Below are 27236 nucleotides of genomic sequence, written 5' to 3'. Positions count from 1 at the left end.
AGCATTTGTTGAACTTGGTTTAAAAAGGATATTGAGCTAAGTTCATGAGTGATTCGTATGTTTTTCTATTGGCCATTAATTCATACCCATTAGTAACTAATTGTTGTACGAAGCCATCATAAGCCATGGTGGTATGAAATTGGAGTCAGAGTCCTCATTCTCCAAGTTGGCCAAGATTTTCATTACATTATCAATAGAGAGTTTTTCACTCACTTTGTTAAGTGATATCTCTTTTTGCTTTTTATTTGTGTGAGCCATAGAAACCTAAAATGTGAATTATACATAGAACTCAATCAATTTTAAAAGAAAATTCAACACTTTATCTTTATCAAAACTATATTTAATTGTATAATTTTTTATTCTTATTGGATAATCATAGGATATAAAAATTTTAAATTGTACCATCGAATTCTATACAATTTGCTTTATTTTTTCAAAGTTTCAACAAGTTCTAACTATCCTAATATGCATGGGTCACACCACAAAAACCATTTGAATGTTTATTGGACACTAGCCACCTATAGATTACCCAATATGTGTAGGTGTCCACATACTCAATGATATGATGATAGGCAATGAATTTATATTGTACACACATTACAATAACATCTTTGTTGCTACATCATAGGGTATTTCTAGCCGAAGATGCAAGCATGCTACACCAAGATGCTACAATTTCCCCACATTTATGTTTACCTATTCCCATGCACATCACTACAACATGCAAGCATGTTTTACAAATGTGCTTAGTAATTCTATAGTAATTAAGGTATTGTACAAAAACTTTATATTGACTGTATAAAATGCATGTATATATAATATGGCTATATAAATGCAACCTAGCACTAATTCCAAATCAGTGATTGGGATTGCTATTAAAAATAAGGGTTATTAAAATAATATTTTCATGATTATTAATTAGAATATTGACTTTTGTACACAATATTTGTGATTTTAGATAGCATAGAGAATATACAACTCTTGGACATATAGAACATATTTTAAAATAATATGATGTATACATAGAACTTAATGTATTAAATAAGATTTTTGTGACCATTTAAGTGTATACAATTTTGAAGTCTTTGTGATAGGGACTATGTATGAACATTGAAGCTTGAGAGGTCTTTGATAGCAAGTCATACATGTTACGAGCATTTAAGTGTACTAACTTTTCAAAGACTTTCATAAGAACTACAGAGGAACATTGAAGCTTGAAGGTCTTTGATACATGTCTAGAAAACATGTCTAAAACAAAGTCACTTTGCCGATGGGGTTGTGGTGTAGTAGTTTGGGTGTGGGTTGAGTTATCAAGGTGCGTGAGTTCATGAAACCATGTGCACGGAATCCCTAAAGGCATAATAAAAACTTCTAAAATGGAGTCACATGCTGATTTGTCGTAATAATGGAGGAATGTTGAAGTGATTATTTCTCGATTAAAAGATTTTGAATTGATGAGTGTGTAAATTCAATAGGTATTAGAAACTTACTGCGGCTCATCAGCCCACCAGGTAGTGTTCATTTTTGAAAGTCCCCTAGATTTTCTCCATTGAAGGCTTGTGAACAAGTGCCATAACTTTTTCATCTCTACAAAGACTTTTTCATCTCTACAAGTGCCTTTCTCCATTGAAGGATTCTAAATTTTACATTTCTAGCTAATAGAATAGTATTTGAGAAATTTTTAAAAATAACTATGACATTTATATATTAAGCCATGTTGTTGGTTTTTCATGTTCATTAATTTACAAAAATCTAATATTGACGTGATAGAATATTTAAAACTTAGTACAACATATGAATAATTACTTAAGCATTAAAAAATTAGAATGTTATCACCAAAAATAAAATTGCAATGCCATGATAAGGCTAAAGCTCAATCAATTTAGATAGTCTAGAAAGGCAACAAGATAGATCTAGAATCATCTATAGTCTCAAATGAAATAGCCATACAATCAACGCACACCATTACTGATACTTTCTTATATCAACATTGTTTCTACCACATTAACATTGCGATGAGCTTTTAATCCATCCCATGTAGCATGAATTGCATCCCAATCAATATCTATAGGGTCCTTAGCACCATTGTATGAAAGGAACATGAGTTGATACAAGCCCTCTAGTGACAATCTCTTACGATCATTAGACTTGATATGATTCATTTTCGAGAAAAATCTCTCACAATCAATCATGCTTGCAACAATGACCAAGCACACATGCCATAACTTTTTCATCTCTACAAAGACTTGATCAAACTCAATATCATACCCACATAATTGCCAAGCATCATGCATACTTTGCCCTAGACATGTTCTTTTTAACTTCATGATGAAGTCTCCATACTCAAGCTTGCATGCATCAACATCAACAAGTGTCCCAAAATTTTCTAACAATAAGGCATCTATCCATATTTCACCCATTTAAATCATCCATGAATATCATGTGGATGATCATCTTGACTAAATATCTTTGCAGCCTCAAACAACATTATATCGGCAAACCTTGAATGTAGTGCAAATATAACCTTCTATACAAATTGCTTGCCAATTTGAATGTAGTTATCCCAAGTCACCAACTACACACAATTATCCTTAGGTCCCAATTGGTTGTTATGAAGACGTTGCCTTTCCGTGGCTCTTGCATTATTGATTGAAAAGTACACATATCCATCTTTGACATGATGATAAAACTTTATGAGATATTGTGTCCCATGACCAAAGTCCCCCAATAAGAAGAATTGTTACGTGAGCAGGGATCGAGACAAGCCTCTCTCACAACCTGATAACGAGATGTTATGGAGTGCTGGTGAGAATAATCGACTTTTTTGAATGCACGACAGAATGCAAAAAAAATTGAATATTCGACAAACACCACAAGGCACACATGAGACTAAACCACACACAATGCCTCTTGTAGCTCAAAAACAACCAAAAAAACTTAAATTTGTTGACCTTTGTAAGCCCCTTAAATACATTGTGAGTTCTTATGAAAAATAAGCTTCTCCTCAAATCATTTAATGTCGACAACCACCTAGTCTTGATCTCCTTCAAATTTGCTACGAACAGGCGATGTACAAAACACCAAACCTTGATCACCTATAAACTAAATCCTCTTGATGAATAAATTGGTTCAGCTCCCCCAATGTTAGGAGCTTGAAGGGTACTAACTTTGACTGCTCCTATCAAGCCAATAAGACACTTTGTACATGAAGCTACTTTCTATCAAGTAGACTCAAACTAACAAGGGAAAATTCTTCTCAATCAGATTATCGATCACACTTGTGATGATGTCTCTTCTCCACCTCTCAAAACATGGTGTATTTGCTCCGTCATTCATTGTCGTACACGATCATAAAGTTACGCCAATTACTATCATCGACTTCTTGAAAATCCCCATCTACTTCTTAGCTCTACAACATAAAGACAATATATTGCTCGAGTTATGTCTTGTAATTGACCTTAGGAGCCCGAATCACATAAGCTAACTTCAAGCACATTAAGACTAATAGAAGTGGCCCATCTCTCGGTGTTTTCTCACTTCCCAACTTTGTCACCTAGACACAATGAAAGAAACAACCGCACATCATATCCTCCGCAAAATCATCTCTTTGTAGTCTTCCAAGCTCCCCAAGTCTTCAATGACTGATATTTCCTTTATATGTACTTGGCTTTGTTCATTCAATGTGCCCTAGCAAAAATATGCTTTGAATAATGTACATTGTGTCCATCCATTCATGATTCAAGAAAATATGCAATGTTGAATCCATGATATGCAACCCATCAATCCATACTTCACACAAAAATAATGAATGCATTGAAGAACTTCTGCCTAGCCTATCTACATGTGCTTGTGCATCATGCAAAATCCAAAAAGAGTTCCTTGTTTAGAATTAATCCTTAACCTTGCCTCTCAATGCTCATCAAAAGAAAATGTCATATTCCACTCCACCCACCCAAAATCTCACTATTACTCAAGAAAAAAATGATGGTTCTCAAGATGTTGACTAGAAAAACAACCCATCTCACAATTGGCAACGTCCTTCATGACCTTTGAACTCACCCAACCACCTTGCTCACTCAACTAGAGGTTCCTAACTTGGTGATGAATATCCCAAATATTGTGTGTGCAATAAATAGTGTGTGCTCAGTGAAAGGTGCTCTCTCATGTGCACGTGCAACTAGGATTTACTGCATCTAGCTATAGCATGCCTCATGTTGTGCTAGTGCTAAACGATGGTGCAAAACGTGCTTCAACGAAACCCAGGCATGGAAGTATTTGAAAATACCAAGAGTCGACCCTCGAGGGCATTGTATCAACAAGTACTTGTGAAACGTGTTAGGAATCAATCTCCACCTGTATCTCTTTATGACTGTGTGATTGACGGTGGATACAATTGTACATGTGTGTGTCATTGAATAAGTCGCTGTAGAATTAACCTAACCATAGTTACATGATGGTTAGTGTGAAACCTATTGTACTCTCTCTTTTTTCAGTTAGTGACTACGGAATGAAATAATGAAGAAGATGAAGATGAGTTGAAACTCATGGTTCTGCTCCACTCTATGTCTCTCCCTCTCTTCCAATATGGTATCAGAGCAGTGCCAAGTGGCCTCTCTAGAGTAGGAGGCTGTGAAGAAGACCTAAAGAACTTGAAGGAAAGGGTATTTGAGAAGAAAAGTAGCCTGCCATTGTCTCTTTAATAATGCAACAAATCTATTGCATACATGTCCATTGCCCTTATCACATAAATATGTGATACATATGATCTTATGGTGATCATTAGACTCATGTGTGCTTTCATCCACCATTAGTGAATAAAAAGGGTTTTCACTAATCTCTACCTTTACATTTTCATGCAAGTATTTCTAGCATGCCTCCAAAAATATATGAGCTAAACTTGAATAAAGATATGATGCATAACTTGCTTGATTGGGAACATACAGTGCCCCAAAAAATACTAATTCTTCAACATTCTTTTGAAAGTTAGAAAGTGCCTTATTCCTAATAGCAATGAAGTACGTGGCTTGGAGTAGCACTTTGATCCATGCAACCCTTTTATCCACCTCTGCTTGATCCATGATCTGCATATGTGTATCAAGGGGTAAAGTTGTTCTTTGCTCTTTCTTTGCCTATAAGAACTTTTCTTTCAATTTTTTTTTAGATTTTTCATCCACCTCCAATGATGGTCGTTTAAGAACTCTCCTATCAACATTAGCAAAAACATTGCTCATCTTAAAATGTGTGCAAATCTTACATCATGTTCTTTGTTTTCCATGTGCATCATGTACAACATAAACTCATGGGAAGTATACTTTTCAATGTTCTTGCTACATATGCTGGTCTTTGGATTTTTTTGCAACGAATCCATTATAGTCCAAAATTGTAGCCATAACCATGAAAAGGCCATAATCCCAAATATGGCTAATTGCTATCAACAACAATAATACCATGAGCTTTAAAACTCCAACAATATGTATAAAAAGTGAAGAATAAAAGTGATTTATTCATTTGCCAAATCAGAATCATAAGTCCTATTCTTCTTTTATTGAATGAAAGACAAACAAAAGAGACACGAGGGTATCCTTGCCAATAACTATAAATAATGAAAGGTTTACTACTTGTGAACTCGTTAGCCTATTGTTGAGGTCCCAACATGAAGATAAAGGAGGTTTAATATCATGATGATGGGGCTCATAATTGCCTTAGGATTTGAACTACCATGTGATTAGTTTGACCTATTTTTCAAACTCATGAATTAGTTTACATGTAGAATGTAACGTGACATGATTTGTGCATTTATTACTACATAAATTTCTAGTTTATGCATAGTCAAAATGTTCCTACTGCAAGAATTTTCTTATCTTTATGATCACGTGGTTTATTTTCTTATGCTTTGCATTTATGAGTTGTTAAACAAACTCAAAAGCTTTAAGATTTATATAGAACATGCACTTTATAGAGTCAATATTTGAATCCACTTGGAATGACAAGTCTATATAGGAAATACTTACTTTAAACATGCTATGGATACCAAGGAATCTAAGGGAGATATTAAGTAAGGGTAAAAGTGTTTCTATGGATAGAAAGATGTTTTATCTCTCTAACAATCCTAGAAAGTTATCTATAGCTCCTTAGTTCTAAGGACTTAGAAACTTTCCACTTCCATATGGACAATAGTGCACTTAACATATCTAGTATCCATTCCAAACATAACCTTGAAATACATGCCTTATTTTTCAACTAGTTTTAATCAAGACTAGCTTAACCTTGTTTAAAATATTTAACCTTGAATGAATTTATTATAGTTTGATGACTCACCAGTGAATTCTAAATGACTTGGAAGATAGTCAACTTCCACCCTGGATCTACAATGGACCAAGTCTACACTCTTAAACTTCTCCAACGAACTTCAAGAGTAATATGGATGCTCCAATGAACATTTTCAAACCACATCAAATCCATAGGCTTTTTTAGATTCATCATTTTCAAGACAATGAAAAATTGCTATAAAGTTATTTGAGCAGGTTGCTTTTAGGTCTAGAAAGAATAGTTTATCTTAATTTATCAACATACCTAGAACTTGCAAACATTTCCACTGCATTGGTCAATAAGGGCCATTAACAATGTTAGATTTCTCCATGAATTGATATAAGCATTGTCTAATAACTACTCAAATGTAACAATATTCTATCACATGACTAAAGTATCTAGATTGTACATCATATACATATGATATAGTCCTTATTATATGAGTATTCATTAAAAAAGGACCTTTTGTGCTACCAACATTAACCTTATAAAAAATCCACACACACACACACACTCTCTCTCTCTCTCTCTCTCTGTCTCTCTCTCTCTCTCTAGTTAGCTAGCTAGAGAGGTGCATTGAGCATTGAGCAACTGAGCATAAGCTCGTATAAGCTCATAGGCTTGCTCTAGATACATATTTCAAGTCTATTTCATGATTCATCACGAAGGCTAATCAATGGTAGTTTGTAGGGAACCGAGTCTCATCTCCCTGAAGTGATTAGTTAAATTTGATTGGCTTATAAGTCATGACTTATGAGCTGATTGCAAAGGTTTAATGCACAAAGTATAGGAGTTAAGGGCTCGAATTATTTTTGTGTTGCGCACGAGTCATGTAGCTTGCAAAACTAATTATGTTGCAACCTTGGAATTAGTCAGTAGGATTGCTAATGAATTAACGGGCTAGGAGAGGCTATGACATGCTAGTGAATCGAGAATCAATTGGTTGTGCACTAGTGTAGTTGTGTCATTGAAGCGCGAAGGGCCATAGAAGGCTTACGGGCAGTTGAGATGATTGAATGGAAAGCTACCAAGATGGCGCCTAGTTTGTGGTGAGTCGTGAGTTGACTCATGATTGGTCCAGGGTCCTCTATCTATGCCTATAGCAGCGTAGCCTAGACTCCAGTAAGTACTATAGTCAATCTAGTTTGTGACCTCAAACATATCTCTGGACGATGGAGCCAACGAATCTCCATAATCCATTTTGTGACCTCAACGTACCTCTGGACAGTGCTGAGTGGAGTTTATATTAAAAACATATGTTATTGCTGTCCCCATACTTGGCAATGGCTCCTGAAGACTCATGAGTCAATGGGAAATCGGGATTGCTGGCGACTCGCGAGTTGGGTGGGAACTTGGAAGGTTGAGAGTCAAGAGAGGAAATTGGGTCCAGAGTCCAGACTCTAGACTCCAAGGCTCACCCCTCAAGCTAGTCACTGTTAATGCTCATGACTTGTCACTCACCCTCACTCACGAGTCACAAACTCACAATAAGCCTTTAGGCTTTAGGTTTAGAATTTAGGCTTTGCGGGGTATTAATAGTATAGACGGTAACTTGTACTATCAATATATATAAATATATTAATTTTTAAAATAGAAAACTACCTTTCTATAGGAAGGTTTGTAAAATATTGCCCTTCTCCAAGAAGAGTAAAATGTTTTCATTGACCAGGTCAACGAACCTTCGTCGGTCGGTAGCGGTTAGTCAAAAGGAGAGGTCTCTCAGAGAGAGAGGATAACGCGTCAGCTCTGATTGTGATCGCCTCCTCCTCCTCCTCCTCGCGACCCATCTCTTCCCTTTAATTCAGCACCAGCGGCTGCTACAAGCGGAATTATCAGGCGTCCGAGGGATCATCTTAAGTCTCCTTGACCAGGTCATTATGCAATGATGCAGACCATTCCGAGCTCCCATTGGAGGCTCGAGATTGGGGCTGCTGACGACCTGCAAGCTGCAGCCATCGATGGAAGATGTGCAGGCTGTTCCTCCTCCTCCTCCTCTCTATCAGGCCGTGCCTTGAGCAGTATCACCTCCTGGATTCACAGGAAAACCGCCGACGTCCTCAATGATTACCCAGTGTAAGTTCTCTCTCTTGATTGCACTCATGGTCTCAGTAGTATAACAGCTCGCGGGTGCGCACACACACACACATTGAACACACATACACAGAGAGAGAGAGAGAGAGAGAGAGAGAGAGAGAGAGAGAGAGAGAGCGAGTGTGTGTATGTGTGTTGGTATCATTTCAAGTAACACTATATAATGCATTTCAAGTAACAGTACATTTGAAGCTCCCTCAGCCAGGCAATCAGAAGCAGGCATGTGCCAATTCAGTACACATGTATTTATCAGGATGAACAATCAGGTCTTCAACTGGTGTCTAGCCTTTGACATGAAGACAGAAGAGAATCAGTGGATAGGTAGCTGAGAGATCTGCACATGCCCTCAGATGATTGGTTGCATAGCCTTCACCTCCTCATTATATATCACCATGGCTATCCTCTAGCAGCCACTAGTTGATATGGTAGGCTGTACTCGAGGCAGAACTCTTTCGGATCATCTGCTAAGTAGGGGACTCTACAGATTGTAACCTGCTGCCATGCATGGTTTACCTTTGTCTAGTGCACGTTTTACCTTAAGTTTGTCCTATCGTTATCATCATTGATATCTCCTTATCATTGTTTTCCTCATTTTTCTTGTAATAATTATAAATATCACCACATCATCAGGGTTTCATCATGATCTTAGAACATCATCAACATTGTCTTATCTCCTCATCGTCGTTGTGATTGTTGTCTCGTCACGGTTGTTCCTCCATAGCCGTTAATGTGGCGTTCATACTTATTTTTGCAACTTTTCTGAGGCAGGCAAACAGCACCAGATGTGCCTGGTCGGGCAGTTGCACGCTTGGTTGTCACCATTTTCATCATAGCAGGAGCAATCCTAACCATCACAGTTGTCTACAAGAATTCACTTCCTTCTCGCACTGTGAGACACTGGGGCAGCCATTACTTGCTCAGTCTACCAACCACTCAACAAAATTACCCTAACCTTCTCTGCCCTTGCAATAAGTCAGCTATTCCTTGGCCAAATTATGTCAACTTCTACTGGATAAACCAAACAGACGGACAAAGTGTCAGCTGGAAGAGATATCCCATCGTGAATTACACAGAATTCTGTGATCCCTTGCAGCTAATTACTGTTACTAAAACATCTGGAATATGGCTTCATGGGTGCTATTCAATGGGAAATCTCCTTACAGCATACGATAACCAAACTCGAAGAATCACTGTGTCAACGAACACAGTCACAAGCCCCTCAGTCTTGGCTCACATCATCAGCACAGACATGCAAGGTACGCCTATTGATAGTAATAAACAGAGTTTCTTTGAGCCGAAATATTGGGAATGTGTGCTCATAGATGACCAGAGCAATCCAGTAAAGGGCCGCTACTAGTTCGTCTGATGTGCAAGTAGCTGTAATGCTTGACTTCCTTGTACTGTTAGAAACACAACGAAGCAAAAGCCTGCACAATGGTCAATATTGTTATTTGGGACTTAATCTCTAGTAACGTCTGATATTGTTGGAGAATATGGGATGAATGATAGAAAGTGCTGAATGAGAGAGACATTGTTTAGACCCACTTGCCCTCAGCTCAGATTATTTGCTTGGCTGGCCGCCGCTTATAAGGACTTCTTGTTATCTTTTTATGTGCATCTCCCCTTCAACTCTGAGTCAATACTGAATGTTATGAAACGCAGAGAATAAGAAAAACACATAGTTGCCACGGTTGCTAAGTGCTTAATATGGAGAAAAAGTCCAAGTCAGTTGTAAATACCGAGTATAAGAAAAACATGATTGCCGGCTTAAATTTTGGGCATAAGAGCTTTTGTTGCTTCTTTCTATGCATCTCCTCTTCAAGACAAAACTCTGACATGGTCCCTCTGAATGTATATTATGAAAATTCTGAGGCAGTTCCCAGCGTTAAGAAAACCTGAGCATAAGAAAAGTCCAGTTGTCATGGTATTTTCTTGGGTCTGGGATGCAGCGAAATTCATGCTAGAACTGAGTGAATGTGCTTTGTGGGCTGTGACAGATAATGTGGATGAAGTGTTTGGGAAGTACGCCTCCTCTCTGTTAGCTCTCTACCAGACTGGGAGCAGCTCCTGGCAGCAAAACAGATGTTCAGCAGGGCAGCTCACAGGTTTGTGACAAGCACAAAGTCCATGGGAGATGCAAATGTGACCAATGATGTGTATTGGAGGTTCTTTAGAGGAGATTTCTACACTAGTCCGGTGACAGGGGCGAGGATCCGGGCTATGCACTTGACAGGATACAGAGCTCTTGTGATGGAGATGAACTGGACAGTGTATGTGAATGAGTGCAGCCCTCCTTACTGCGATCAGGTGGTACACAATTCATTGGTGAGGCGCTTCCTGACTGCCATGGTTCAAGTGGGTGATGATGGTGGTGCTGAGGGGGGTTGTGTGGCCATGCATCCGACATGTGAATCGCTGGCCTTGACAATAATGTCCTTCCCCACTGCAGTTTTTTAGATGCTCAACAGAAGCATCACTTATATACACATGTGCAGCTGCAGCTTCACTTTATTCTTTTTTCAAAGCGGAGTAATAATGTTTGATCTGAACATATGTTCGTACTTTTAACTACTATTTGACAAGATTTGATTGGAGATATTCAAATTAAACAAGGGCGCACTGTCATGTGCAAGAGTATAGCCTTTTGTGTGTGAGAACCTTTTTTCTTTAATTGTTTAAAAAAAACTCTTCTTTCTCCAAAAGGAAGATATCCACACCTTTCAAGACTAAGTGGACCACTTAGCGAAAGTTAATAAGGGTGTTTTTTATGGATGTCCGCCACTTTGTCACTCCGCCATTGTATAAACATATGCTCTAAAGCCCAATGCTAACAAAAGGATACTTTTTTGCTAGCCTTAAGGCAACTTGGTGCTTTTTTTGCTCTCTCTAGTGAGGTTCTCTTTCTAGGGGAATCTTGAAAGAATGATCTGAGAATGGTTTAAGTACTTATCATCTAGATAGTTTATATACATTATACATGTTCACACACACACATACAGAGCACATTTTATTGATTAAGCGACTTTATATCTTTACGATCTATTATTGAGAGGTTTGCCTAGGTAACTTCCAAATCAAGGAAAGAGTCCCCTAGCCTAAGTGTTAAAAAGAGAAGGGTGTGGTGAGTAGGTGGAGAGAGAAGGGAGAGACAAAGAGGGAAAAAAAGAGTCACTGCGGCGGTGTTCTTGCTAACTGTTGAGAAACACGGATCTAGAGCTAGTTGGCTATGGTGGACGCAAGTTAAACACACTATACATTTTCAGAGTGAGGGATTGTAACTCAAGTGAATTAGGTTCCAAGATAGATTAGCTTGGACTCATAAACAAAATCTTGAGTGACACAAAATGAAAGTACCATTCCATTGAAATGAGTGTCAAGTACATGCTTATATAGCTTTTGGATAGTACCACTTTTCCTCTTTGTGCTTATGGGATTTTGGACATCTCTTCCTAGAGCATCCTGGAGCATATAACTTTTGTAATCTCTCTTATACAAAGCCTCTTCTAGGCATACATCATTTGATTTCTCAACACCCCCCCTCAAATGATGAGTCTCTACCCATGCAGGCTTTTGCCCCCCCTTTATGATGACATGGCCCGGGAAACTAGCTCTCTAGCAGCCTAGTCAAGTTAAGGCTTGAAACTTTACATTTTTGGTAGGGTTTTTACAATATCCACTATGGGAACAAATTCCTTAAAACAGTTTGTCATAGTTGTTGATGGTAGCGGAAGTATCTTTTTCTTCTTCTTCATTCATGAATTGACTTTAGTGGTGGTTATTCTACATCTGCTGTGCTCTTTTCTTGTGGAAGCATTCACTGACAATATGGCCATTTTTACCACAATAATGACATGTCATCCGACTCTTGTTGTCAGTGTTGAATCCTTGACCTCTTCCCTTGGGTCCAGTAGCTCCTCTAGTGTATAAGAGGATTTCCCTTGAGTTGGTCTCTTTTACATCATTGCTTTTAAATTTGCTTTCTCCATCAAGCAGTGAGTGCTCAATATCTTTGAGTGAGAGACTTGGAACATTACTTAGAGTGGACACAAGGTTTTTATATGGATCCTTGTTTACACTTGCAAGTAGTACGGCTATTGCTTCATCTTCATCAATATTCTTCTTAAGAGTTGCAAGTTGGGTTTTTAGGCTCTTGAACTTGTTAATGTGCATGGTCATAGAAGCACTATCTTTGATATCTAGTTTATAAAAATGCACGAGTATTTTTACCTTTGAGTTCTTTGATTGGGTACCAAACATTCTGTCAAGTTCCTCCCAAGCGGTTCTAGCATTTCTAATGCCAGATATATGATGTAGCACATCATCACTTAGTCCCCAAGCAATGATGCCTAGTGCCTTGTTATTCATCTTCTTCCATTCTTTGGTTTTGAACTGGTCTTCTTCAACGAACCCATCTTCATCATCTTCCTTCACTACAACATATACATGCTATAATGACATTTTCTTAATATATGAAAAATATCCCCATCATTGCTATTAGCGTCACTACAAAACCATCGGTATTAGCCTCGCTATAAAAAATTTAGATAATACAAAACACCATGCAACACCATATTGGGGAATATGGGAATTTCCCATAAGTTTGGGACATGTGGTCAAATCTTTGGATTTGTCATAACTTGAACACTATAACTCTAAATCAAGCGCTCTATACCTCAATAGATTCCATTTTTCAAGCACTTTCTAATGATAGGTCACATCATATGGTTTTGAGAAACTTATGTGCATGTTATCCAGGTGCCACCTTTTTAGTATTCAAAAAATGGAAATTGGAAGATTCCCAAACTCACTAAAATTGTGTTATACTCTAAAAACATACAAACTGTCCTAACCGATTTGTAAAAAGTGGCATTGCTGTAGTGGGAGGAACGTTTTGATCGAGTCACTTTTGTTTAGGGTTCCACAATCTCATCTTGACATAGCTCAGTATACACCGGGAGATCTATACAAAATTCTCCACAAAATGAGGACTCTGCTTCATTTTCAAAAAACCCATCCTCTATCTCCTCTATCTCCATAGGTGAGATGTCTTGGTTCTCCAGGCAATTCATCCTAGTTTCTTGTATGCCTTCTGTCATTGCCGTTATTAAAGGTGTCTCTTCTACGATCGGTACGGGGGTTATGGCAAACACAGGAATACTCCTAGATGTCATGGGAATGACATACTACCATTGAGGTTGTTGCGGATTAGGGAAAAAGATGACCCGATCCATATTACGATTAGTATAAAAGTCCACTTTGAGATTGCTAAAGCGCGTCAAGTATTAGGGACTCTTACCTGCTCACAGTGATTTGGCAAAACAAATGTATCACTCAAATCGGTCCATTTCTTCATTGAGTCAATCTCAACAAAGCCACTTGGCCCTCGCTGAACAGTTGCACCTGCTCCTTCGAGAGTAACCTTGAACCATTGCACATCAAATATGGTCACGGAGAAACTTTGATAGTCCATTGCAAGGATACTCTGTAAACATCCGAAATACTCCATCTCTGCAACTACACGGTTTGGATTTGTGGCACGTCGTCGGCTTTCCTGCTCAAACATTGCCATCACTCCATAGTCCATTGTCGAGCGTAACTTGTCGATGTGCTATACTCTGAAATGTCGTCCACGTGACCATGCTGCACTATAGACCTTATACTGGGAGAATAACAAGTATATTAGTTGTGATTTGCAATATAGATTGTAATTTCTTGGGATTGCATCCATACCTTGGGATTGCATCCACGTGAGAAGTCCCACTCTTCTTCAGTAACTGTTTCTCCATCTTGAGATGCTTTGGTTAGGGCATCATGTAGCCATCTAGTGGACACGAGTAGAGGCATCTCCTCTAAGCCCTTCGGATATCGAATGGGCCGTTGCCACGTACTCCGTTGAAAGTCAAATCTTACAGACTCTCGCTCAGCTCGAGCATCCTCATACCGTTGTAGCCACTTCACCATCGTAGCGCTATGCAGCATACAAAATCGGTTCACCTTTGACTCCATGGATGCGTCCATCTTCTTCTGTATTCTGTTTCCCATTAGGATATCTCCATTTAGATGATCATCCTCCTTAAGTGACCATATCAAGCCTTTGTCCCGGTCCACAGTGGACAACCACTCAGAAATGTACACTAAGGCCTCCGACACTAACCAACCATCAGCCATGCTACCCTCAGGACGAGTCCGTTGTCGCACAAATCCCTTTAAGGTCTTCATGAACCATTCAAGCAAAAACATCCATCGACTATGGACTAGACCTGCAACCTACAATTCATCTACAATATGCTCTAGAAGATGATTTTGTATTGTGAGCATGCTAGTGGGAAGATACTTCTCCAAAAGACAAGCAATCTCTACTGCCATGCATTTCGTGGATTCAATCGATGATGTATGAATCTCTTTTTGGGAGACAAACTGAACCAACTTGGACAATTTGTAAATGGTTGTCCATACCTCCGATGTCAGAGACCCCGCTATTGCGATTGGCAATACGAACTGTGAAAACCATGTAATTAATATTGTGTATAAACAAACGGAGATTCTGAAATCTAATATACAGAATCATGCCATACGCAGCCTCATACCGTACATACGTGATACATCTTATGCCAATCATGGGATTTGAGTCCTATCAGTTGGCCATCCTTTGTGAATGCTGCCTTGAGAGAACGCATTAGGCCAGTTGGCGTGCGAAAGGACTTGATGTTTTCCTTTACTCATTGCACTTCATTACCAGACAAAGCCCAAGGAGCGCGCGGCAATTCCACTTGACCGTCGACGCCACACAGGCCAATATGGTTCCATCTTTCCCACTGCTTTCAAATCCATCCTCGCTCCTAGTGTGTCTCGCTGCCGAGTGAGGTGGTCCCATAGCAAGCTACCCACATTCTTAAAAATGTGCATGGGATCTAAAAGGTGGTTAATTTTCAGTTTTTTCCAATAAGTCAGCTCATAGAAAATTGAGAAGTGTCACATTCCACTGGGAAGCGAGTCTTGGTCCACCATCTTGCGATCAAACCAACTCAGTGCGTTCATTCTCGCAGGAGGGCGACCAAGAAATCCTTCTCTCATGACATGACCCTCTGGCAAAAAAGACCGATGTCCCTCAAATACCATCTTCTTCATAGATTTTGACATAGGAGAATCTAGCCTTGGTCCACACAGAGGACATGCATGGTAACCTGACGTGACTAGCCCTACAAAACCACATGTACAATGAGGCATGTTATAACACCAACATCGCTCAAAGAAAACTAGCAAAATAAGAAAACACACTTTACCATAGCATTCTCCATAACCTGGAAAGTCATGCATGGTCCACATAAGAATTGCCCTTATAGTTGCGGATCACCTACCAATATGTTTGCTCATGTCCTCCACTACAATTCCCTCCCACAACTCCTTTAGCTCATCAATCAGTGGAGAGAGGTAGACATCCACATTCTTGACTTTGTATCGTCCAGGCACAAGCAAGCTGAGCAAAAGGTGTCCTTTCTTGGTGGAAACCCATGGCGGTATATTGTAGTTAACAAGGACCATGGGCCATACACTATAGGAGGTGGAACGTAAACCAAAAGGATTTACCCCATCCATGGCAAGACCGAATCGTAGATTCCTCGCCTCCTTTGCAAAGTCAGGGAAAGTCTCATCAATGTGATACCATGCTTCTAAGTCAGCTGATGTATGTTGTACACCATCAGTGGATCAATTTTCCGCATGCCATGTAGTCAACTTTGCAAAACTCTTGGTCTGAAAAATGTGACAAACACGCGGTATCAGCAGAAAGTGCCTCAAAACCTTCTACGAAACAGTCTGTCCTTGCAAGTCATTTCGATACCTGTCCGCACCGCACTTGGGACATGTGGCCAATAGTTCAAACTCTCCCCGGAAGAGAACACAATCATTGGGGCAAGCATGAATGCAATTATAATCCATGCCTAGCTTTCGCAGCACTTATCTTGCATCATCACGAGACTCACGCATCGTGGTTTGGGTAGGCAAAATGTAAGATTTCAACGTTCTACAAATTGCAATGAAGCACGTTATTAGAGTACTACATAGCACATTTTAATGTCTTTCAATAAAGAATCATACACATCATAATATACCTGAATAGCTGTGTCACACTCGCATTGCTCCATCCATACTTTGTTTGTATGCTCAACAATGCAAGAAGTGTCTTCAAACGGGATACCCGACTCCCATCATACAATGGAATGGCAGCCTCCACAGTTAAAGGATCTTGGGATTCCGAGTCCGTCGAAAGCAATGATTCGATCATGTCCTCTAACTCGGGCTCCAAAAAATCAGGAGGATCGTCCATGTCTCCAGCATTCTCACCCATAGAAGGGGGTTGAGAGTTATCACCTTCTATGAGACAGTTAGTTATCTCGGACGGCATTTGTATAGAGCGCGGACGAACCCGTCTTACTGGATGCAAGAGATCTGCGGACTGCAATGTATCGACATGGCCCTGACCTTGTAAAGGACGTTAAGGAGCTAACTTCTAAGATAACCCCAAACTGTTATACTTAAATCAATTACATGTCATATAATAATGAGAGAGAACTTACCACAATCTCGTAATTCAAGACTGCTTGGTCGATTATCTCAACTCAAAACTCTCCATACCGTTGCACATTCTCTATGGACAAACGACGTTTCCAACGAATGGCCAATTTGCATTGCGTGCATGGACAAGGGACACGTTGATTGAGCCAAGCCTCACGATCCCCACCATGTTGGTCGTGAGTGCTAGACATCTTGACTGCAATGTAATGGAATGATAATTTAATAATGATTCTATATTGTATATTGGGGCCACTCCACTATATATATTTCAGGTCTTGTTTTTTAAATTTTCGTACCTATCTCTTTGAGTTCGGCTCCAACTTATCTATCTTTGAGTCGGCTCTTTCCATTTCTCTTTCTTTCAACACTTCCTACCCTATATACATTGCAAAGATTGAAGAGAACCAACACAAGAAAAAATATAAAAACACTCTCTTCCATTTCTCTCTTTCAACACTTCCTAACCTACATTGCAAATTAAAGCAACACAAAGATTGAAGAAAAATCAACACTTTCTAACCTACATTGCAAAGAATAAAAACCAACACAAGAAAAAATTTGAAAACACTCGCTTCCATTTCTCTCTCTTTCAACACTTCCTAACCTACATTGCAAAGCAACACAAAGATCGAAGAAAAACCAACACTTTCTAACCTACATTGCAAAGCAAAACAAAGATTGTAAAGAAACCAAAACAGGGCATACCCTTGTGCTCTCTTCTTCTTCCATGACCTCTTCGTGCGGGCGACGCTCCTCTCCTCGCGTGCGGCTCGCGGCTTGCTTCCTTGCTCACCTCCCTCTCTTGCTCACCTCCCTTTCTCTTTCTCTCCGCCTTCGCGTTGCTTCTGCAGTTCGCGCGCACGTTTGAATGAAACATTTGGGTTTCCGCAAAATGTTAATAGATTAAGTCGTCGCTATTAGTGTCGCTATTTGCGTCACTAAATAGCGACGCTAATAGCAACACTTTTAGCAACGCAGATAGCAACGCTAATAGTGATGCTAATACCGACGCATTTTTTAACTTAAAATATTTCGAGGATTAGCGACGTAAATAGTGATGTCAAAAAACAAAGTCGCTACTTAGCGTCACTATATGTGTGTACTCTTGTAGTGCTTCTTGTTATCTGCATCATCTTTAAATAAGTCCCATAAGTCTTTCCGCATAGGATGGTACATGGTCTTCTCCTTCCAGGCATGGAAGCCTTCACCATTAAATTTTGCTATATGTTCCACTTTAGTCATCTTAGTAGGAGGTCTTACCACGAGAACTCTCAGGCAGTGTCTATCCTTTTACAATAAACTAGAGATTTATAAGGATTTTAATCACTGAAGCATAAACTCACTTTTGAGATCAAGATTATGACTAGAACAATAGGCCTTTTTCAATGCAAATAAATTTCAATCCAAAATAGTTTAGTGGAAAAGAGGTTCAATAGAGAGGGTGTGAATAGGTGTGAAAGTGGCCTTTTTGATTTTGTGAACCTTAGGATAAGGTTAAGAACAAATGACGAATTGCAGGCATCACTTCTCTATGGCTCGCGATAGATCTGATGGCATCTTTCGATCTATTGATACCGATTGTGATGAGGGCTTTCCTTTCAGGCTTCAGCAGGCTCCACAGTTCGTGACTAGCTGAGATTGAATGACATGCTTCTTGTCATTCTTCAAGACCTAGTAGGTCTTAGAGATGTCCTGAGAGTGGTGTGTAGCAGAGCGTACTGCTGGTCCGATTGGGGCGGCTTGTGCGAGAGGCAGTCCAGGTCGACCTACATGGCGAGCTTGCAGAATGCCGCTTTAATGTCCTCTGTAGAAGCATTCCTGGAGACTCCGAGTAGCTTGTAGTAATCCATAGTGATGGAAATCCATTCATGGGACTATGGATAAACCTGCTTTGGCTCTATCTGTTTCTCTTCTCTATTGTTCCCTCTGCTTCTTTGAACCAGCAGGCGTGTTATAATGTCTGCAGATCAGCCTCAGTGATGATGGCTTCGAAGCAAGGCAACTTCAAGCAGGGCCAGGAGTTTGGAAACACTAGGTAGGATTCTTATGCTATTTTAGAATAGCAATTGCCGTGTAGTGCTTCAATCCTTAGAGAAGAAGGGCTTTCATTATATCTATCACCTCCAAAGCAGGCTCCAAGCTAAGCCTGAACTAGCTCAGCTTGCCCTCTTGCTTGATACTAGCCACAAATCAATTTTAGCTAAGGACTAGCCTTCCTGTCTTGAGCTCTATGACCTTGGACCTCTTGGGCTCCCATATGCAATGGTAGATGGCTTTGAGGAATATAGGAGATGATAAAGAATGAGATTGAGAAAGGACACACACTAGCTAACTAGCTTAGCCATGGCTCTGATACCATGTTGAGAAACAAGGATCTAGATCTAGTTGGCTATGGTGGACATAAGTTAAACACACGATACATTTTCAGAGTGAGGGATTGTAACTCAAGTGAATTAGGTTCCAAGATAGATTAGCTTGGACTAATAAACACAATCTTGAGTGACACAAAATGAAAGTACCATTCCATTGAAATGAGTGTCAAGTACATGCTTATATAGCTTTTGGATAGTACCACTTTTCCTCTGTGTGCTTATGGGATTTTGGACATCTCTTCCTAGAGCATCCTGGAGCATACAACTTTTGTCATCTCTCTTATACAAAGCCTCTTCTAAGCATACATCATTTTATTTCTCAACACTAACGATGGCAGTGGTAGTCACAATGTTCTTTCCTTCTATCTCATGATATGATGTCATCCATCAACTTTGTTGCTAGCATGAAGGTTTTACTGGTCCTCCTTTCCTATCTTCATGTGTATTGCTCAAAGCTTATTTGACAGGCAAACTAATAGGCCATGAGGATGAGGCCTATACATTGAGGTGAGATTCAAGGGCCATGGGCTATTCAAAATTTCCCATGATATTGATTTGCCTCCAATAGCTACTACAATTCAAGCATCCGCATTTATATAACTTGTGTATGATGCTAGTCATGGGCAAATAGCTGTATATCCATATACTATATCTATAGATGAAGCAAAAATGGAGGAGGAGCTCGGCTGGTGGTGCTAGATGTGGAGAAGCTAGAGTAGGAGCCAAGGGCTTGTGGTGGATTGAAGCATCTTGAAGTTTAGATAGCCCTGATAAGGGTGTTTCAACCGCCTCCACCGTTCTATCTACCACCTCAACTCTCACCAAATCTACATTGGCTAGTACTCCCTCTCGAGTGCCCTCTTTCCCAATGGAGAGCTTTTACATAGCCATCTCTATCTCCTCCATTCCCCTTCTTCTCCTTTGCACATGTCAACTAACAAAAGGAGTTACTTCTAGCTTTAGGCTTGACTGATCCCTTTGCTCTAGGGCAGTTGTCTCCGACCTTATGTTTCTGCTTAGTCACACCAACAATAAGTAAACAAGAAGTAAACTAACCCTTCAGAAGAATGATATTGTTGAATCAACCTTGGCCAATGGGGAGAGGGAAATCACTTTGGTTTCCTCCAACACCTATTGCACTTTCAACATCAACCACACATAGAACAACAATGAGGGGAGAAAAATGTTGGTAATGTTGACATGCCTCCTCATTCACTCACCACCTATATGAACTACCAAACTAGCATTGGTGACATTGGCTTACCTCCCTAAATTGGCACATATACATTATCCATGAAAATCATTGCTATTTTCATAGCTATTATCAAGCATTTTTTTGAAAACTAAAAACCCCTAGTAAAATTTTAGATAGGTTGGATGTTTGGCAGCTTAGTGGTTTGTGTGGTTGATTGTTTTGTCATTTCGTAGTAGGATTTTCTATGTTTGTCTAGCTTAGGATTTGTTTTTGTTATTTTGTTTGATTTATGATGTGGAAGCTTGATAGCCTTCATTGAGTTTGGTATTCTTTTGGATAGGTTGAAGCTAGAGTTTGTTGATGGCTACCAAACATTGTGAAACATGTAAGTTTTCTTGCTGATACTTTCGTACATCAGAGGGATTATGGATTAATGTGAACTTCACATTGCACTTGTTCTATTCATTGCACTCGGGGGTCATCTCCTAATTTTATCAAATACTTTCATGCCATGGGTTGGGTTTATGCATGTCACAGGGGACTCACTAGTAGTAATAAGGAGACGTCACCTACACACAATAAATATATGAAAATACCCCTTATCTACCCCCTATTTATGGGACCTTACCTTATAAAATGTACCTTGTAGGTGGTGACTCACTAAAGCCTCTACACACTTTGTGCATTTCTGGTTGTGATTGAGGAGGGATATTGATATTTAGGCAATCACACCTGATGTGCCTCTTTATATGGAGCAGTTGGGCAAAGGACATGCATGCTTACTGGATCCCATAAGCATTATGGTGCATAGTGCTACCTATCCTAAAACTATAAAGCATTGTACTTTTCTTTCATTTTGAATGCAATATCATAGTACTTTTGTCCTTTCACTCAAGTGTCAGTGTCATTGTCTACACACACAAGATTGTGTTTATGAGTCCAAGTCTTAATCTTAAAACCTAATTCACTTGTGTGACATTCTACCTTCATCTCTATGTCTTCATGAGTTCACTCTATGCCTTCAAGCCACTATAGCCATGCTCAGATCCAGGCATTTCAAAAGATCAAATGCTACGCTTATAAGGCCAACAAAATGGCTTCTTACCAAGGCTACACCTTTTTTTCCGGCTAGCAACATCGGCATGATTGTAGTTCTTAATTATCTAAGAAATTGATTTAAAGATTATGGTATAAAATTTAAATAATCTCAAGGAAGGTATATGGACACGAGTCAGATGGTCTGAACAGAAACATCATGCAAAATGTTGATATGACACCCCATGTATTTATCATCATTATCTTAAGAGCTATGTTATGTGGCATTAATTAGAAGTATGGGAGCTTTCGCTCAACCGCCAAGACCCACGGACCGCCTATTGTTTCAAGCGTTCCAAGTGAGCTCTAATGGCTATCTCTCACCTAGCCGACGCGCCGTCGATCCTACGAGTGTTGTGAGTTTACCTTGATGCCCGATCGAGTACCCTCCTCTCTCTTGCACTCCGGTAGCTCCACCACTCTTGATGCTAGCTCAAGCATTCTCAAGGCTCCTCTATCTCCAAGCTCCATCCTCCATAGCCGTGCACGCAAGAGAAAAAGAGAGAAGAGAAGAGAAGAAGAGGAGAGGAGATGGTGAAGAGCTTCACCCTCTTGATCCCTCACTCTCCCACACACTCACTCCCTCACACTCTCACGCTCCCTCTCTCAAGAGCACACACAAGCAAGGAGGAGAGAAGAAGAGAGGAAGAAGAAGACTCTTTTTGCCACACACCAAAGAATGAGCTTCTCATTCACTTTTCAACTTTATATACATGCCCTAGTTTCCACGGGCGGTCATCCCCCTTTTTTACATGGCGGCCGTAGCCTAGGCCCTTTTTCCCACTGTCCTTCTATCTTTCTAGCTTCCTTTCCACCGCCCATCCACATTTACAAATTGCACGGGTGAGAGCCCGGCACTCTTTTACAAGATTTCAGGATGCGCCTTTTTATTTAAAAATTCACATTTTTTCCCTTTTGCATTTGCCTTGGACTAAAAAGGTTTCCCTTGTGCTTTTGGTCTTCTTTCCTCTTCCTTCTTTAGTTGGATCACCTTTTTTCCACCTTTGCCCTACGTCTTTCCTACTTTCTTTTGCTTTCTTCGTGTTGGGGTTAACATTACCCCCCTCCTAGACGAGTGCCAGTCCCATGGCACTGCGGTGGGCCATAGTGGCTAGTTACATCGGCCTTGAGGTGGAATAGGTAGGCCGGGGTTGGGAGGATTGAGAGGTGATGGAGGTTGGGGATGATGACTAGGAGAGATTCCGGCGTGCTTTAGGATCCATAAAGATACTCGGCATCTGTCACATGGTTGTGGCGCTGGTTACGTAGCCGGGCGTCTGTTGAGTATGAGAAACGCTTGAAGCAATAAGAAATCCCTTAAGATGATGGTATTGGAGGGATTTATTCTGAAGAAACCCCTCAAATGCGGTTTGGCTTGCAAACCCGTGGTTCATTTGAAGATTCTTGTCTTTGAGTTGAAGGTCTTCAGTTTTGAGTTGAAGGTCTTTAGGCTTGTGGAATCAATAAGCGATCCGTGGATCTTGAGGCATTGGGCATGGATCATTGGACAAGGAGGTTCCAAGATCTATGCCAATGGCAGCTCTGCCTTGACGTGATTCACACAGGGTGGCCATCAACAGGCAGGTGGCCAGATGCCGGTACAAGAAGAGAAGTGTTGATCATTAAGGGAAGCCGTGGGCGATCCTCCTCCACGGCGGGTAACCCTGTCTTGAAGTGCGAACATAAGCTGCAAGAAAAGTTGTGCACTCCCTAAGGGGTGTGTCTTTCTTGCTGTGTAGTGCGTGGTGCATGTGGTAGTGGAACCGGGAGATGGGTCTCACTTGAGGACCTAGTTCGTGCTTTGTTGGCGGTGCAGTGCAAGTCTTAGGGTGACAGGTCTGAACGTCTTGCCCTTGATGTGCCCTAAGTGTGAAGTGGAGGGTGTTGAGATATCGAGCTCCACTCGTGATACGCCAGGGTGACCGTTGTGTATTTATGTCACCGACTTGTCAGTTGCAGATGTGGTTGGTACACTGCCGCTGAATAATAGCTACATGATAGCTATCCTTATCTACTCTAGTTCGTGGCTCAGTTAGTATGCCACCTTAGTTAGTTGAGTTTGGTTTGAGACCCATACATAGGGTTCTTCTATTTCTTTGTACTAGAGTTCTTTTGGCTTACACAACTAAGAAGAGGAAAACTGTTTTCAGTCTCCACCCTTGTGTGTATTCCCCCATTGTGCAAGCAAGAAAGCTTCAAGTGAGACTCCTTCCTTCTCTCCCACAATCTTGACATGGTATCAGAGCCTTGTTCGTGGTAAGGAGCTCAAGAAAGCAAGCCAAGCTCGCGGTGTTCTGGTAAGAGGAGCAGTGTTGCTTTCATTTTCTGTTTTGGGAGCAGATCTCTGCAGGTAGCACAGCCGAAAATTGCAGGAGTGCATTGTCTCAGGTTGAGACGCCCTTCGCGGTGAAGCAAGAGGGCAGTATATGCTGCGGGAGAGAGCTTTACCTCTTGGCGACCCTGTTTTTTTTTATTTGAGGCCATTTCGGGGCCTGTTTTGGAGGCGGAAGTTTTCTGCACGCACTCAGGAAAAGGCTCAGTTTTATGCTGTTTAGCCACTGTTCTACAGGTCGGTGAAAAGTTACTGTAGAAATTGCATTGTATGCTTGTGCGCAGAGACATTGGGAGTTTTAGAATCATCCTTGGTTCTTGTTTATGCAAAATCGTCACTAGGAAGTGACTGTGTGGTCAAATACCACTTTCGCCAGTTTTGCAGATTTGCCCTTGTGAGGGTGAAGCTGAGTTTTTGCAGTGACAGAATTTTTTGCAGTGTTCTGTAATGGCGTCTGATTCTCTTTCACAGATTGTCACTGAAAAGCTTGACAAGAACAACTTCCAAGCATGGAAGTTTAGAATGACGAATTTCCTTATGGGAAAAGGATATTGGGAATTTGTTGCAGGAAATGAAGAAGAACCAGTTCTTCCTGATGTTCCCAATCAACAGCAAATGCAGGCATTCAAAGCATGGCATGAGAGAGCCAGGAAAGTTATGTACTGGCTGTCTATCAGCATTTCAGACTCTATGATTGTGCATATTTAGGATGCAAGTACGCCAAAGGAGGCATGGGATACTCTGTCAAAGATGTATAGCACAAATACGCAAGCCAGGAAAATGCAGCTCAAGCAAGAGTTGCACAATGTGCAAAGAGAAAATATGAGCATCAATGACTACCACATGAAGGTGAAGAAGATTGCAGATGCACTTGCTTCCATTGGATCGCCAGTGGAAGATGATGATTTAGTTTCTGTGACCTTGAATGGTCTAGGAAAGGATTATGCACAGTTTCGGACATCCATTTCAGTTCGTGAAAGATTTCCTGATTTTGAGGAGTTGATTGCTCTTCTAATTTCTGAGGAGCAGAGAAATGGTGGTGCATCTTCTTCAGGAGGAACTTCAAAAGAAGCTGTCTTCTACTCAAATGCTGGAAGAGGTAGAGGCAGAGGTAGAGGAGGCCGATTTGGAGGCCGTGGCAGAAATCAGAATATACAGCAAACTCAAGAAAACCAGTCCTATGGAGGAGGACGTGGTAACTCTAGAGGCAGGGGGAGCCAAAGAGGTCGTGGTGGATGGCAAAGAGGTCAAAATGCAAACAGTAATGTTGAATGCTACTACTGTGGTAAAATGGGTCATATGGCTAAAGACTGCTATAAAAAGCAGAATGACATCATGAATGGAAAACTGCAACAAGGGAATTATGCATCTTCTAGCAGACAGGGTGATGACAGAAATGAGCATTTGTTCATGGTGCAGCACATGAACAATTCTGTGACAAGTGCAGAAGAAAGCAATGATGTATGGTATGTTGACTCAGGTGCATCAAACCACATGACAGGTCATGCAGAATGGATGGAGGATGCAAGGAAAATGGAAAAACCAGGATTTGTGGAGACTGGTGATGATACTGCACATCCTATTGTGCAGATTGGAAAAATTCCCTTGTCTATGCAGGATGGGAAAAAGAAATACCTGTCCGATGTATTTCATGTCCCGAATATCACCAAGAATCTGGTTTCTGTTGGTCAAATGGTTGAACAGGGCTTGCAGGTCAGATTTAATCCTCATGGATGCTTTGTTGAGGATATGAAAAATAAAGGTCGCTTGATAGCAAAAGGAAAGAAGAAGGGCAGAATGTTTACATTGGATGCAGACATGTCTGAATTGAGTGCAGCAATGTTTGCACATGGGACCGGTGTAGTTGCAGATATTGATATCTGGCATAAACGCATTGGTCATGTTAATGTACAACGACTTAAATCAATGCAGGCCCAAAATATTGTTGCAGGTTTGCCGAAATTCAAGGTTGCAGAAATGCATAAGGTATGTGAAGCCTGTCAGTTTGGAAAACAGGCAAGGAAACCATTTCCTAGACATGTTCAAGAGAGTGAGAAGCCATTGGAATTAATCCACTCTGATGTGTGGACAACTAAAGCTGCATCTCTTGGAGGCTGTCATTATTTTGTTAGTTTTATTGATGACTACAGCAGAAAAGTTTGGGTGTATTTTATGAAAAAGAAAAGTGAAGTTTTTGGGCATTTCAAAACTCTTAAAGCTATGGTTGAAAAAGAAACAGGCCTGCAAGTAAAATGCCTAAGGTCAGATGGAGGGGGAGAGTACCTCTCAAATGAGTTTGCAAGGTTCCTGCAGGAGCATGGCATAAAGCAGCAATATTCATGCAATCATACCCCACAGCAAAATGGAATTGCAGAAAGAAAAAACAGGCATATTGGAGAGGTATCTTGTGCCATGCTTAATGAAAAAGACCTGCCAGATTTTTATTGGGCTGAAGCAGTTGCTACAGCAGTCTACATAATGAACAGGACTCCCACTGCAGCAATACATGGAATGACTCCAGAGGAGAGGTATACTGGTAGGAAACCAGATATTTCTCATTTGAAAATTTTTGGTTGCATTGCCTATGTACATGTGCCAGATGAGTTGAGATCTAAGTTGGATCCAAAAGCTGAGAAGTGCATCTTTATTGGTTACTCTCTGCAGCAAAAAGGGTATAGATGCTATAACCCTTCTACTCGTAAGTTTACAGTGAGCAGAGATGTTGTTTTTGATGAGATGAGTAGCTGGTATAAACCAGTAAATGTGATTGATGATGTAGATGCACAAAATGGTAATGCTGCACAGAATTCACAGCAGCAGTCACAAAATATTAGTGGACCTGGAGCGTCCTCTAGCAGTGGTTCACATTCTTCGCCATGGATAGGCAGATTGAGATCAGGAGAATCTTCTGAAGGCAGCGCAAATAGTGGTATGCAGGTATCACGAAAAGAAAAAGAGAAGGTAGATCAGCCCATGTTTGATGTGAATGCAGGTCACTCTTATGTGGATGGTGAATCCAGTGGCTCAGAACAGAGCATTGATGATGAGTTGGGTATTCCTTCTATTGTTACACCTGGAGTAAGGAAGACCAGGGATGTTTTGAGAGCACCTGGAAGTGAACCCACTTTGCGCAGGTCTACCAAAGTTAGGTATCCTGTGGATAGGCTGAAATATGATGGATTTACAGCCATTCACTATGCATATATGGTCAAAGTGATACAGGAACCAGAACCCACTTCTTTTGAGCAAGCCATGGGAAAAGAAAAAT

The 27236-nt window shown here is 40.4% G+C and overlaps 1 long non-coding RNA gene and 1 pseudogene across 3 annotated transcripts; one reads left to right on the top strand and one right to left on the bottom strand.

Annotated features, from left to right (window-relative positions):
- Positions 1-2496: 2496 nt before the first annotated feature.
- LOC148018125 (uncharacterized) lies at positions 2497-10764 on the bottom strand. Of its 2 annotated transcripts, none has more exons than XR_015687726.1 (3): positions 10699-10764; positions 6319-10295; positions 2497-2778 (listed from the first exon to the last, which is right to left on the bottom strand). It is a non-coding gene; the product is annotated as an uncharacterized LOC148018125 (long non-coding RNA). The 2 variants fall into 2 exon arrangements; XR_015687727.1 differs by lacking the exon at positions 2497-2778 and having other exon boundaries at positions 9654-10042; positions 10140-10295.
- On the top strand, positions 8192-10825 carry LOC148018124 (uncharacterized; annotated as a pseudogene). The gene is made up of 3 exons (XR_015687725.1): positions 8192-8382; positions 9169-9656; positions 10398-10825. The product of XR_015687725.1 is annotated as an uncharacterized LOC148018124 (transcript).
- Positions 10826-27236: the final 16411 nt, after the last annotated feature.

The sequence above is a fragment of the Lygodium microphyllum genome, chromosome 21, assembly GCF_053477565.2.
Source record: "Lygodium microphyllum isolate KBCC chromosome 21, Lygodium_microphyllum_v1.1.10, whole genome shotgun sequence".
NCBI lineage: Eukaryota > Viridiplantae > Streptophyta > Polypodiopsida > Schizaeales > Lygodiaceae > Lygodium > Lygodium microphyllum.
This window is presented reverse-complemented; position numbering and strand designations above follow the sequence as displayed.